Consider the following 14,745-nt stretch of genomic DNA (forward strand, 5'->3'; position numbering starts at 1 on the left):
GCATGTATTAGCATTAATTTCTCCTAACTATTAAAACTGAAGCTAACGTGGGTTCTTTCTCTTCTTAAGATGTGCAGCAAAAATGCTGAAACTCTCAAAGATGATTGAGGCCAAAACACGCCAGAATTAACCTTGTTTAAAAAACAAAAACTATGCGCAGTAGATAACTTTCCCAGCCAATAAGACTGAGGCTCTTTTCACAGGAGCTTCTGAATTCTGAACAAGGTCTAATGGGATATTGCAGGGAGCAAAATACTGTGTGAGAAGTTAATGACATTTCATCTTGATGTCTGGTGAAGGCCAATTTAGGATGCGTCTGGAAACAGGCATGTCAGCTGACTAAACCCTGGGAGTCTTTGTGGGGAGGTTATTGGTCTTGTCCTGGGTAAAGGACCCAAGGTCATTGAGTTATAGCATCTCAAGGTACTTTTCATGGCCTCTGCAGTAATCACTACAGTATTATCCTCAGGTATAAGTACTCAGTAAATATTTGTTTGATAGAATTTAATTGTTAGCAGGTTCTGAGCTTAACTAAAGCAGACAACTGCCCTTGGAAATACAACCAATCTCTCAGAAGTCCAAAGAGAAAAGAGCATAGTCAAGGTCGAGTGTCCCCAGAAAGGTCATGCTTGCTTAGAATTCATAGCTCAAATCAGCTGTGGTGGGCATGAGGGCACTAATTCTTATTCAGAGTCAAAGAAACTATTCACTTGCAAATGAATTGGAATATGTAATTGGACCTGGCCCCTGAAAGTTTTGTGGCCTTTTCAAAGCAAAATGGAAAAAGGGAAAACTATGGCTGTTTTCTGACTCCCTTTTCCAACAACCTGAAAATATATTACAAATGAGTTCTTAGTTGTGGGTCACCATCCTTGCAAGACCTGTCTTTGGTTCCAAGGTTAGAAACTCTTCCTCTGCCTCCCGTTCTCACCGATCCCCAACTTGAGCTAGGTCTCAAAGTCTCATTTTGACCATATATTCTTTCAGCCACGTGGGCGAGGATGAGAAGAGGCTAAATATAGCCATGGAAAAAACAACCAGCAGACTAGAAAGCACCTTTAGGCTTAACATCAACAGTGAGTATGTAGCATCAGCTTACAGTCTTGTGTGAACACGCATGAATTTTTTCTAAGAATATTTTTCAGAAGAGTGTGTTTTTTAGATACAATCTCTAAATTGCATTATGAATGATAAATGAGAAGGTTAACAAACTATACTTCATGGCTGTTTTACATATTTGCTGCCATGATTAGCTCTATCTTTGTGAGTATAGATTATGTCACTTTATTAGTCTTGCTGGAAAGGGAGAACTACTGTACTTTGGTGTTGGGAAAGTATCTTTGAGATGATGACGAAGATTGCAGGAAAGGCTTGGGTTTATTTTGGAATTTGTTTCATTTTAAAAGACTGTGACTAGGTCTTCATACCTGTCTAATAAGCATGCATGTAACATTTTTGTTTGCTGAGTGCCTTTCAGCCCCCATTAGTCTCCACAATACCCCTTGAGGGTGGGTCAGTATTACTGCCAACAGTTTACATTTGAGGAAGTTTAAGACACAAAGGGATTATGTGATTTGTACAAGGTCACCCAGCATTCAAGCCTAGCTAAGAAAAAATGACTGCAAAGCTCTTTCCAAATAAAAAGTGCCTTATAAATGTTAGGTAGTATTAATGGGCATGATCCCAGGATGAGTAAAATACTCTCTAGGAGTCAAGTGCTCATACATGCTTTATATGATTAATTCTTTTAACCTCAGGGCAACTTTTGATATAGGAATTCTTGAAATTGGCTATGCATCGGAAGCATCTTTATAGCTTTTAGAACCTGGATCCCTACCCAAGCTTAGAATCATACTCTGGGAGGCGGGACCCAAATAATTTGTATCTTGTAAAGCTCCACAGGGGATTCTGATGGTCAGCCAGGGTGGAGAACCACTGTCCTAGACAGGCGATAATAATAAACTCAGACAAGCCAAGAGCAACAAGAAAACACCGTGGAGTCCATTTAGGAGAAAAAGTCTAGCATCTTCCAGGCTTCTGTTTACCTACTTTGCCACTATTATTAACAAAGGAACTGCTTCCATGAAAAAAATCAACTGTAGGATCCATGTGTGGAGTTCCAGGAAATAGCGCCAAGATTAAAGTTTATTTAAGAACCACCTGTGTTTGTTATAATTTACTGGGTAAATTTATGGGGACTCTCCTTGTGTTATTACTGCTTCCACTCTAATATTTTTATTTGGAGTACCTTGTATTATAATTGACAGTAAAAACCTCTGATATCTGTGCATTTATCCATCTTTCAAACATTTATTGAATACTTGGCATATGAGATTATGGAATGAAAATAATGTTCTTTGTCCATAGGAGTTTATCATCAAGTGATAAAACAGACCCAGGCCAAACAAACGAAAACCCTCTAGTACTAAGCCATACGTACTAAATGACAATCAAAGTCTACATGAGGCATTATAATTGCTAAAATGTTGTAACAACCCAAATGTCATTAATTTAAAAAATAAATAAAACATAGTGTATCCATACGTCGGACTGTTAACAATAAAATGGAATGAAGTACTGATATGTGCTAAAACATGGATGAACTCTGGAAAAAATGTGTAAAATGAGAAAAGCCAGTCACAAAGAACCACGTATTGTAGGATTCCAGTTACATGAAGCTTTGTGAATAGGCAAATCTATAGAGATAGAAAGTAGATTAGGATTGCGTAGGGCGGGGGGGAGGACAAATGGGAAGGCACTCTTAATGGGTACAGGATTCCTTTTTGGGGTGATTAAAATGTTCTAAAATTGTGATGACTGCACAAGTCTATACTAAAAAACATCACATTGTACACTTTACATGGGTGGATTGTATGGTATGTGACTCATATCTCAATAAACCATATATACACATATCTATGGTGCTTTATGAGCTTGGAGGAGACAGTGATTGATTTGGGTTGGAAGAAAGGGTGGAAAATTTCCTGGAGGAAGCTGCAATTGAATTGAAACAGAAGGGTGATTTTGTAAGATGGAAGGCTCCAAGATACGAAATGATGGTTTTTTAATGCAAGGGTAATTTATCTGGAATCAGTAGGAATTAGGATACATGAATGATACACTATATAGAGGCTAGATGCAGGGCTTTTACTATGATGCTGAATTCTCTAGTTTGGTCTTCATTTCTGTGGGCATTGGAGAGCCATAATGGGTTTGTGAGTGATCCGATTTGGCCTGTGATTTGGAAGGATAATTGGAGGTGATGATAAGATGGATGGGAGATGGGGTGGGAGGCCAGTGAGCAGGGGAGACTGTTTAGGAGACTGGGCTTTTGCAGTACATAGGTAAGAGACGATAAATCCTTGAACTATGGCGGCAATAGCAGTGAACGCTGAAACAAGGAGACCGATTATAGGAAATGCTTAAGAAGTCGAATCTTAAAACTTGGTGGTGTTGGGGAGTAGGTAAGAAGACACAAGATACATACAACACTATTTTATTTTATTTTATTTTATTTTATTTTATTTTATTTTATTTTATTTTATTTTATTTTATTTTTTATTTTATTTATTTTTTATTTTATTTTATTATTTTTTTAAGTTTACTTATTTACTTGGTGGCGGGGGGGGGCGGGGAGCAGGGAGAGAGGGAGAGATAGAATCTGAGGCAGGCTCCGTGCTGTCAGCAGAGGGGCTCAAACTCATGAATTGTGAGATCATGACCTGAGCCGAAACCAAGAGTCAGACACTTAACCAACTGAGCCACTGAGGCGCCCCTATTCTGTTCTGTTTTTTGAGAGAGAGAGTGTGTGCCCATAAGCACACCTGTGCAAGCATGGGGGAAGGGCAGAGAGAGGGAGAGAGAGAATCTTAAGCAAGGTCCATACTCTCAGAACAGAGCTGGGATGCAGGGCTCAATGTCAAGACCGTGAGATCATGACCTGCACTGAAATCAAGAGCTGGACGTTTAACCGACTGAGCCACCAAAGCTTCCAGTATTTTAGACCACACCAGGGCCTGGGTACTCTTTTATTAAGTGACTTAGAATCATAATGCAAAAACTATTGTTGAAGTAACACCAAGCAGATAAATTGTAGCTCTTTAACAACTTGTCAACAAGGGTTTGATTACAGAGCCTCCTATTTCTTAACAAAGAAATATATATTGTGAATAAAAGGATGGATTGAAGAGAGAAATGCTAACCATTTTTTAAGCTCTTTGGAATCAGACCTTCCCTTGTTGGAAAGAAGCACTCCTTTATGGCCTACTCTGAATGACTAAGTATTTGCCTCTTGCTCAGATAGCTTCCCTAGAAACCCTTACTTTGGTGTGAGCAACTTAGATTTACTGCCAGGGCAACACCTCTCATCCAACGCCCACGCTGCCTCTTGGCTTGGTGCTCACCAGCAGGTGTTCATAAGCAGCATTTTGTTTTGCTTCTAATAAGAGCACAGTCTCAGAAAAGCATGGGCCGAATGTACCACACATTAGAACTTTCGCTTACAAGTGTTCTCAAAGGGGAGATCTGAAACTGTGGGAGTCTTTAGGATCAGGAATACAAAGACTGCCTTTTCCCTTAATCATGCCAGGCCACACCTGTGTTTTCCATAAGAAGGAGGGGCAGCCAGATCCTGGGCAAGGTCAAATAGAGACAGTCTTTCCCATTGCGTGGCAGTGCATTCCCTGAGAATCTGTCATGGCCTTCTCCATGGGCTCTGGAAGGTGTTGGCAATGACGTTGCCTGCTGCTAGCCGAGTTTGGGAATAGCATCCCTGACAAGTGCCGTATGTGAGTTTAACCAAGCAGGAAACACCATTTAGAACACCACTTGCTGAGATGTGGCTCTTTTCTGTGCCTGTCAGTGAACAATGACTACAACAAACCCTGTTCAATCACAGTTGTTAGCAGAGCTAATTACAGCCGTCTCGGGTGGGAGCAATCCCAACAGATGCCTCTAAGGGACTTCCGTCACAGGTTCAAACATTGGCTTTGCAGGTAAGCAATGGAAGCAGGCCCCTTGGGGGGCCTTTAAACAACAGTTCTCTGCAACTCTGAACATGGATCCGTCTTCACTCTACAGTTGGCGAGGGATCGTTTCAAAAGAGAACCGCCACCAAAAACGAAGGAGGAAAGGGACGTTTAAAGCCAGTAGGGTAAATGTTTTGGATTAAATGAGAGCAGAACTGGGTATTATTCCTTGGGCCGTCTTTGAGTCACTGCATGATTTGATGGAGGTCACCTCCCCTTTCTGGGCCTCACTGTTCTCATCTCAGAAATAAAGATAATAATACTGGCTCTATTTATATCACAGATTGCTGAAAGAATAAAATAAAACAGTTTAAAAAAAATAAAAGTTGGGGAAAAATAGAAAATGCCATACAACTCTAGGTAGTGTAACTGTTATTCCCCTTCTGTTCTACATTTTACTCACAAGTGATGAAAGGGCATAAGAAAAAAAAAATCTGTGCTATTGCAGAATCTTAGACTTTAGTTTCTTTCCTTTTTTTTTTTTTTTTACATTTATTTATTTTTGAGAGAGAGAAGGAGTGTGAGTGCAGGAGGGGCAGAGAGAGAGGAAGACAGATGATCTGAAGCAGGCTCTGCACTGTGAGCACAGAGCCCAATGTGGGGCTTGAACTTATGAACCATAAGATCATGGACTGAGCTGAAATCAAGAGTTGTCTGCTTAACCAATTGAGCCACCCAGACGCCCCTCAGACTTTAGTTTCTGATGCCTCTGAGTGGCACTATGGTTTGCTCATCTTCAGATTTGCCTCCCCCTCCCCAGTTCATTCTGGTGGAAACTCATCTTTAGTTTGAGGGGGTGGAGAAGACCCTGAGAATCTCAAGAGACCAAAACGCTGCACCCATCTAGTCTCATCTAAACTTCACTTGCTGCAGCCCGTCTTAAAGGCCTCCTCTCTCCATTTCCTGAGACACCTGATTTGGAAGGATGTCAGCCCTGAATGAGTCCCATAGTCAAACTGGGGCTCAAGAGGATACCTCCAGTACAGAACCGAAAATTTTTAAAGTGTGCTGAACCTGTCTTAATCTGGGTCTCTAACTATATTCTTGCTCCTGCTAAAAATCTCAGCATACTTCTAACCAAGCAAGGCATGTCTACTTATCTGATGGTGCTGTCAGTGATAGAAAAGGATCATATTACGGACTTGGCAGAGAAGAAAAAGATTTATTTCCAATGGTTGAAGATGTATCTTTTCCAGATAGGCAAAACCAGTCAGAACACTAAAAAATACCAATAGAAAGTGATCATGTTTTGTGAGCAGGAGAAACCATTCTTGACTTCACAACAATAAGGAACATTTATAAGGATCCCAAATCCATGGTTTAAAAAAAAAAAAAATGACAACAGGGTGCCTGTGGGATTATCAGACTCTTGCTTGCCCCCTTAGGGTGAGGCAACATCTCCATTTAAATGAACTCCTTACATTCAGTGTTTCAGTTTCCTCCTTTCCCTTTTCTCCTCCCAATCATTATCTTTGTTTCAATGTTCAGCATAACGAAAAAGTCTAAGTAGGGAATTGCACATAATTGTAGGCTCTCTGCACCTTTGGCAAAGTGATGCTGCTTCTTCCATATTTGTAATTATCTGTTCTACTCTTACTTACTCCTGGAAAATGTATGGAGAATGACAGCAGTATCCTTTATTTCTCTTGAAGGCATTCTTGGGTCTCACTTGTTGTATAGGTTATAGAACATATCAAGAAATGTAATAATTGCATTTTTATGTAATCACACATATACAAATAGAAAATACCATTTTATTTATTTAAATTTTTTTTAATGTTTGTTTATTTTTGAGGGAGAGAGAGACAGAGAGTGAGCAGGGGAGGGGCAGAGAGCAGGAGACACAGAATCCGAAATGGGTTCCAGGCTCTGAGCTGTCAGCACAGAGCCCAACGCGGGGCTCGAACTCACGAATCACGAGATCATGACCTGAGCCAAAGTTGGGCACTTAACACACTGAGCCACCCAGGCGTCTCTAGAAAATACCATTTTAAATGAATCGAGCAAAAGGGGGAAATAGATCATTATGTTTTAGCTATTATAGTTACTTGGTAAAGAGGTTTAAAGAAAAAGATAAAATCCTTTGGTAACTCACAGACTGTGATCACCCTGGACATGTTGCACCTGCCAGCTGGGAAGTTGTTTTATGCTAGTAGGTGAGAACTCCATTGCTTCTTTTGCCCTTGCAACCTTTTCTTTATTAAGGGCTTAGAGAAATGTGACATTGCTAAAAACTCTAACTTGAAAATGCTTCACAGAGCAGGATCCTTGCCAAATTTAAGAATCTTGCTAGTTTGCAAGATGAGAGCTGTCATGCAGAACAAAAGGCTGATACTAGAAGTCAGCAATCACAATGGGAATAAATCCCACAATCTGATTTCTGAATGTCTTAATCTCCTTCAACCTTAAAAGAGTGATGCTGGCCTTACTTTGGGATAACTTTACAAAGAGAACATAGGGGGAGGTGGAGTTAACTCCTGAAACTTAGCTCCTCTGGCAGTTCCTTCCCAACTTCTAACAGCTCTTTTTTACCAGGTCATGAATAGATGCCCGTTTTCCCTTCTTAGCATTACATTCCTAACAAAAAAACATATGACACTGCCTCACTTGCCTGGCCGAGGAATAAGGGAGTTTCTCAGCTGGCTCAGGTCACGATATCACGGTTTGTGGGATTGTACCCCATATTGGGCTCTATGCAGACGACAGTGAGGAGCCTGCTTGGGATTCTCTCTCTCCCTGTATCTTTGCACCCCCCCCCCCAATAAATAAACTTAAAAAAAAAAAAAGACGACTTGGGATCATTGCTGGGGGACTTCTGTGCAATACAGTGCTGCAGTAAAGCCTATCAGGGTTTCCCAGCGGAGTTGGATTGTGTGGTTGAATTGTGAGTAGCACAATGAGGCCATAGCCTGAAGTTTCCTTTAACTTGTATCCTCTCTCTTTCTTAGTGTTTCCAAATTATTAAGAAAAGCTTCAATTAATATTAGCCCTACCTTATTTCTAAGGGTGAAAGCTTTCCATCAGGAATAGTTCAAATATAACATTTTGGCATGAAGAAAGGATGCCTTTGCCACTCAGTGTGGGCCTTTGGCTGGATTCTTCCTGTTGTGTCCAATCTTTTGGCTGGTGCTGCTCCTATGAGCTTTTCTTCTCCATGTTTTGTGTGATTTTAATGTTTCTCCCTTCTCCTGAAGCTTTATTCCTTCTATCCTTCATAACTCCAAAGGACTTTGGCTTTGGTGGTCATTCTTTTTGAACGTGAGAGGGGAGGTAAAATGCTGAACATCAGCTTCTAAATGAAAGACCAGCTAGATGAGACCATTGTCTGTTGGCTGTGCCTCACTGTTCATGGATTCCTGTTTAATAGAGAGATAGAAGATCTGTGCCCGGTGCAGGACTCTAGGTCCCAGTGTCAAAATATTTTGGTCTCTGTGGTGAACAAGAGCCCTGGGTCTGGTATGTGCGTTTGTGGATGGGGATGGGTTGCCATGGTCTACTCTCCAGTATCAGAATCACTCTCGAAGCCCCTGAACTACTGCCTAAATGCTTAGCTCTTCTAAGATAAGCTAAAAGTTATGGTACTTTCACAAATGGCTTGCCATTTTCGAGTATTGAGCTAATCGGTTAATCAACTCTTCAGCTCTTCTGATGCTTTTTGTTCTCTTAATTGTCCTCTTTAAGCAAAATATGTTTGAAAACTTCCTGAAAGAGACACTCTACAGCCTTTTCTGCACCTTCCACTTCCCATCCTACTGCAAATTTCTTTCAGGCTATATCTTCTTCCTTTTCCCTACCAAAATTTCTCTTAATAAGATTGAGTCATCATTTGTATTAGTTTCTTATTGCTGCTGCAACAAATTACCATAAACTTGGTGGTGTAGAACAATAAAAGTTTATTCTTTTATAGTTCCATAGGGCAGAAGAAGCCCTAAATCACTTTCACCGGGCTGAAGTCAAGATGTTGGCAACACATGTTCCTTCTGAAGGCTCTAGGGGAGAATCTGTTTGTCTTTTCTAGCTTCTGGAGGCCACTTGCGTTCCTTGGCTCATGACCCTTTCTTGTATCATCCCAGCCTCTTGCTTCTGTTGTCATATCTCATACTTCATCTTCTGTAGTAGCTCTGTCTCCCTCTTGCAGGGACACTCGTGGTTAGATTTAGGACCCACCTGCATAATCCAGGGTAGCTTCCCTATCTTAAGATCCTTAACTTAATGGCATCTGCAAAGACCCTTTGTATATAAGGTAACATTCATAGGTTCTAGGGAATTAGGGCCTGGATACCTTTGGGGGGGGCATTATTCAGCCTAACACAGCACTGATATACTAATTTTCAAGTCCAGTGTCGTCTTCTTTTAATTCCTCATCCTAGCTCTTTTCACATTAGATACTGTCACCTAGTCTGGGGAAAATTCCCTTTTCTGACTGTCAAGAAATGGCTCTTCTCCATTGATGTGATAACTTTGTTGCTTATCTCTCCCTTTAAAATGCAAGCCCCTGAGTAGGACCGTTGGCTGTCCATCTGCTGCCCTGTCCTCACTGCATAGAATAGCGCGTGGTATTATCATATAATCAAAGGCAGCAAAGAATGCAAATTAGATGACCTTTCCCCACGCCTCTTATTCTCTTTTTCTTCTCTTGGTTTTTCCTCTGTCCATATGGTCAAGTTTGGTATTTCCCTGGGCTTAGTCCTAGCTCACTTTTCTCTGCCTGTGTTAGATGGATGCAGTTCCGGCCATATTATGGGGACTCTCGGATCTGCACCTCCAGCCCAAACCTCTGATTTGAACTTCCAACTTTAATCTTTACTGGATATCCCACAGGCATGGCAAATTCACCTTGTCCCACCTTTCCCATCCACCAAGCACAACCAAAAACTAACCTCCCTTCCTTTTATGCTCTCTGTCTCAAAGAAAAGTAAGTGCTAGGATTTACCCAGTAGCCACAGCAAGAAGGCTGGCGGTCATCTCAGACTTCATGCTGTCTTCTACTCTCTCTCCCCCACACCTCTCCAGTCAGTCATGAAGATTTGTCAACCTCTCTCTGAAATGCGTCTTGATACCTCTTTCTAACTCCCGTTGCCCTGGTTCAAGTCCTCATTATTCCCATGAGTAGGACATAAATCAACTTAGAAACTGTTCCTCTTGACTTCTCTTGAATATGATGGAGTGACATGCTCTCAAACCTGCTGCGTGATCGATCATTACCAGTCATCCTTTCAGTCTCTGCTGAGTGGGCAGTGACTGATTTGCTCACCACCTCACCTTGGCTCCCCGAGCTGACTGGATCAAGGATAGGCACGTGATCCAAGGGTGGCTTCGGCGATAGTCCCAGCCAGCCGACACGACTTGGGTGGCTGCTAGTAAATAACAAGCTGAGTAAAATCCCTCTTTTGGGATTTCAGAATAACGAAGCTGGAGACTCAGACCCCTGTATTGCTGAACACAAGGATCAGCAGAAATGATGGGCACGGGCAAGCTGCAGTGATGAGAAAGCAGATACTGTGAGTAAGGAGGGGAGCTGGTGAGTCAGGAGGGGAAAGAAAGAGGCTGAGGCACCGTGTCAACGGTGCTGCCTCCATTTCTGTGGCTCTCCAAGACTATTTCCTGCAGCCCGGCCCCACTGTGATTCTTGTTGTCAGATTTCCATGAGTTGCTGCATTATTATCAACAAACAGAACAACCCTAGTCTGAGTGAGCCCCTGCTTCCTGCAATAAATTGGCCAAAAGGATGTTTTCCAGTAAGCCCTTTTAATGTTGTATGAGACATCTGGAGAAAGCAACACTGTAACCAAGAGCAGCAATTGTTTATTCCACTCCTTTTTATTTCATTTTATTGTTTAAATGTTTGTTTATTTTGAGAGAGAAAGTGAGAGAGAAAGTGAGAGAGAGAGAGAGAGAGAGGCAGAGAGAGAATCCCAAGCAGGCTCCATGCTGTCAGTACAGAGCCCAGTGCAGCGCTTGAACTCACAAACCGTGGGATCATGACTTAAGCTGAAGTTAGATGCCTAACTGACTGAGCCACCCAGGTGCCCCCCACTCCTTTTTAAAGCATTAGCTTAGGAAAAAAAAAAAGTTTATATTGGTATTTACTTTGGAAGTGGGAGAATATTATGATGAGCTTCTTGAGTCAAAATTAGTCTTTATGTAAAAACAAATTGATGCCTGCAAACATAATTTCAGAAAGGAAAAGTATGAAAACAACTATAATAATTACTGAACATTGTCTAATACTTATCAACAGGGGGATAATCAAACTACCTATTAGATGCTGTGTTTCTAGATATCTACCTTTCTATTTTTCAGCTAGTGGAACAGAGGGTTTACTAAAGCCCTCCAGGATTCTTAGTCACATGACCACATTCCTGTCTCAAATGTGAATTAATAAGTAGATTGACAGAATATCTATAGGTAAAAAAACAACATTAGGCACATATAATCAATACTCTGAATGTGGAATACAATCAGAAAGCATCTTTATTTATGTCTCCCGCTATCCTTATAAAATGTATTCAGTGGTGGGATTTCTTACTCTGTTCAGGATAAAAAATAAAAACTGTAGTAAGTGTCAGGATTCTTCCGAGTATTCTCAGCCAGCAGAAAGTCCTGTGGTCACTTTATTTTTATTTTTATTGTTTTAAATATTTACTTATTTTTGGGAGAGCGCAAGTTGGGGAGGAGCAGAGAGAAAGGGACAGAAGATCCGAAGAGGGCTCCCTGCTGACAGGCTGACAGCTGTGAGCCCGGTGTAGGGCTCGAACTCTCGAACTCACGAACTCACGAGTTCACGACCTGAGCTGAAGTTGGACACTCAACTGCTCAACCAGCTGAGCCACCCAGGTGCCCCACCATGTCCACTTTAAACTGTGATTAATGTGTCTGTTTCTATGTCAAAAATCAAAAGTTAGAACTTGCTTTAAAGTTGTCTTACCTGCTGGGTAGTGTGAAGCCATGTGCTGGTGGGAAGCTGTGGAAGGGGAAGGCCTTTCTTTCCTTGCTCCTGGAAGCTCTGGTTCTTGTAGAACTGGGATGGGGAAAGGCAGAAAACGTGGTCAGGGGCAGGAGTGTTGTCACTGAGTGGTGAAGCTGTGAGCTGGCTTCCAGCCTCCCAGGCCTGGTAGACATTTACAGTAGACATTTCACAGGGGCCTTTGCGGGGTTTTGGGAGATGTTTCACCTGCAGTTCCCTTGATTTCGGCAAATGCACTCTCCATCTCAATAGCTGCTTGCTTCCTCAGCCCCAAGGAGCCTAGGATTCCATCCCTGCTTCTCTCCTGAGGCTCCCCCAGCCTGCCCTCTCTCACATTGGGCCCACATCTGATCTATTCTTCTGGGGAAGCTCAGAGCGATGGCAGGTCTACACTCCGCAGTCGGAGCAGCTTGCTAGTTGTCTCTCACGTGACTTGCCAGCAGGGCGTTAGACCGCTGCGTTCTTTCTCCCTACTACCTTGGGACACACATCAGGCTTTCTGATGAGTCCCCCGCACGTCCCTTTCTCTTGACATTAGGTGACCGCAACCTTTTACTTTAGTGAGAAGTGAAAGAACAGTTTACTTAAAAAAGAAAAACAAAAATCCTCCAGATATCCTGTCTTGTCAGTCTCCAGCAGTGTTTATGTGATGCAGTAACTCCTTTGGAATGTAACATCTACTGTTTTCATGGTGCGTCAGCCAACACTTTAACACCCTGAAAGTATACGGGTTTTTATTTACTTGTTTGAAATTCTTTTTTTTTTTATTAATGTTTTTTATTTATTTTGACAGAGAGGTAGAGAGAGAATCCCAAGCAGGCTCCTTGCTGTCAGCAAAAAGCCAGATGTAGGGCTTGATCTCACCAACTGTGAGATCATGACCTGATCTGAAATCAAGAGTCAGATGCTTAACCAATTGAGCCAGCCACCCAGGTGCCCCTACTTGTTTGAAAATCTAATGTCAGAAATGTGTTGTTTGGATGAAGCCTCTGCACTTCCTGTACACCTATAACCACATGCTTATACTTAGGCAGGAAGTGCTCCGAAAGAACAAACTCCCAGGGTCCCTGGCCAGGCCATGGATTCTCTTTTAGCTCAGCAGACTCTAAACTCTCGGAACTTCTCTCACTGGTGACCCAGGAGAAGAATCAGCAACCCTAGGATACAGAGGACACATAGCTCTCAGGATGTCTGCAGCCACACAAATGGACCATCTTACCTATGGCCCCCTTCCTCATTGGCCTTGAAGATGTGAATGTCCCACAGGGTTGCTGGAGAGTACTGCTGAGCTTAGCATGCTTGAGGACTATAAGGACCAAGGAGGATGGGATAGAGAGGCCAGATACCCCTGAAGGATCCTGAACCCGAAGGGCTTACTGTGGATGAGGGCAAGAAGTAAAGGAGGACATGGTTACAAGGGGGAAAAACCACATTACCTGAGGTCCCTCGCAGTGTAGACCCCAAATCTATTTGGCTGCATGTTCTTTACTCCAGCCACACAAAACCACCTGCAACTTTCTAAACATGCTATGCCCTTGCATATTCTTATTTTCCACATGCTGTTCCTTCAAATGGAACATGCTCCTTATTCCCAGCCCCACTCTATTGCTCCTATTCAACCATCAAATCCTAGTCTAATTTTCTGTGAAGATTTCTTCCTACATTCCCCATCTGGCCGCCTTGCCATTTTATACATGTCTCAGTTCTAGCCATCACTGCTTTATTAACTTGCCTCTCCCTGCTCCCCAGGAGCCAGTGGTGGTCTAAGACATAGACTCATTCATTATTGTGCTCCCACCACCTGCCATCGTGCTTCAGTGTTGTAGGGACTTCTCTTAGATCTCTATAGCTGTGCAACAATTGACCATGAACTTAGTAGCTTGAAACAACACACGTTTATCTCAGATTCTTTTTTTTTCTTAAGTTTATTTTTGAGAGAGATTGAGAGAAAGTGGGGGACGGGCAGAGAGAGGAGAGAGAGAGAGAGAGAGAGAATCCCAGGCAGGCTCTTCACTTTTTGGTGCAGAGCCCAATGCAGGGCTGGAACTCATGATCAATGAGATCATGACCTAAGGGGAAATAGGACACTTAACTGACTGAGCCACCCAGGCACCCATATTATCTCAGTTTCTGCAGGTCAGAAGTATGTGCATGATGTGGCTGGATTCTCTCATCACAGTCTCAGCTAAAATCAAGGTGTTATGCAAGGCTCCGGTTCTCATGTGGAGCTCAGGATCCTCTTCTAGGCTCACTGATTGTTGACAGAATTCATTTCTCGAAGCTGTAGGACTGATGTCCCCATTTTCCTGCCAGCTGTTGACCAATAACTACTCTCGGCTCCTAGCAGCCACCCACAGTTTCTTGCTATGTGGCCCCACTAGGCAGTTCACAACTAGGCAGTTCACAACACTGATGCTTAGGCCAGCTGGAGCACATCTCGGATTTCTTTTTTTTTAAATTTTTTTTTTCAACATTTTATTTATTTTTGGGACAGAGAGAGCATGAACGGGGGAGGGGCAGAGAGAGAGGGAGACACAGAATCGGAAACAGGCTCCAGGCTCTGAGCCATCAGCCCAGAGCCCGACGCGGGGCTCGAACTCACGGACCGCGAGATCGTGACCTGGCTGAAGTCGGACGCTTAACCGACTGCGCCACCCAGGCGCCCCACATCTTGGATTTCTTCTGCAACCAGCCAGAGGGAACTCTGCTTTAAGAGGGCTCACCTGATGAGATCATGCCCAACCAGGATGA

The sequence above is a fragment of the Lynx rufus genome, unplaced genomic scaffold (genome assembly GCF_022079265.1).
Source record: "Lynx rufus isolate CCGP_SWC_20201006 ecotype Redwood Valley unplaced genomic scaffold, mLynRuf1.p SCAF_1, whole genome shotgun sequence".
In the NCBI taxonomy this organism is placed as follows: domain Eukaryota; kingdom Metazoa; phylum Chordata; class Mammalia; order Carnivora; family Felidae; genus Lynx; species Lynx rufus.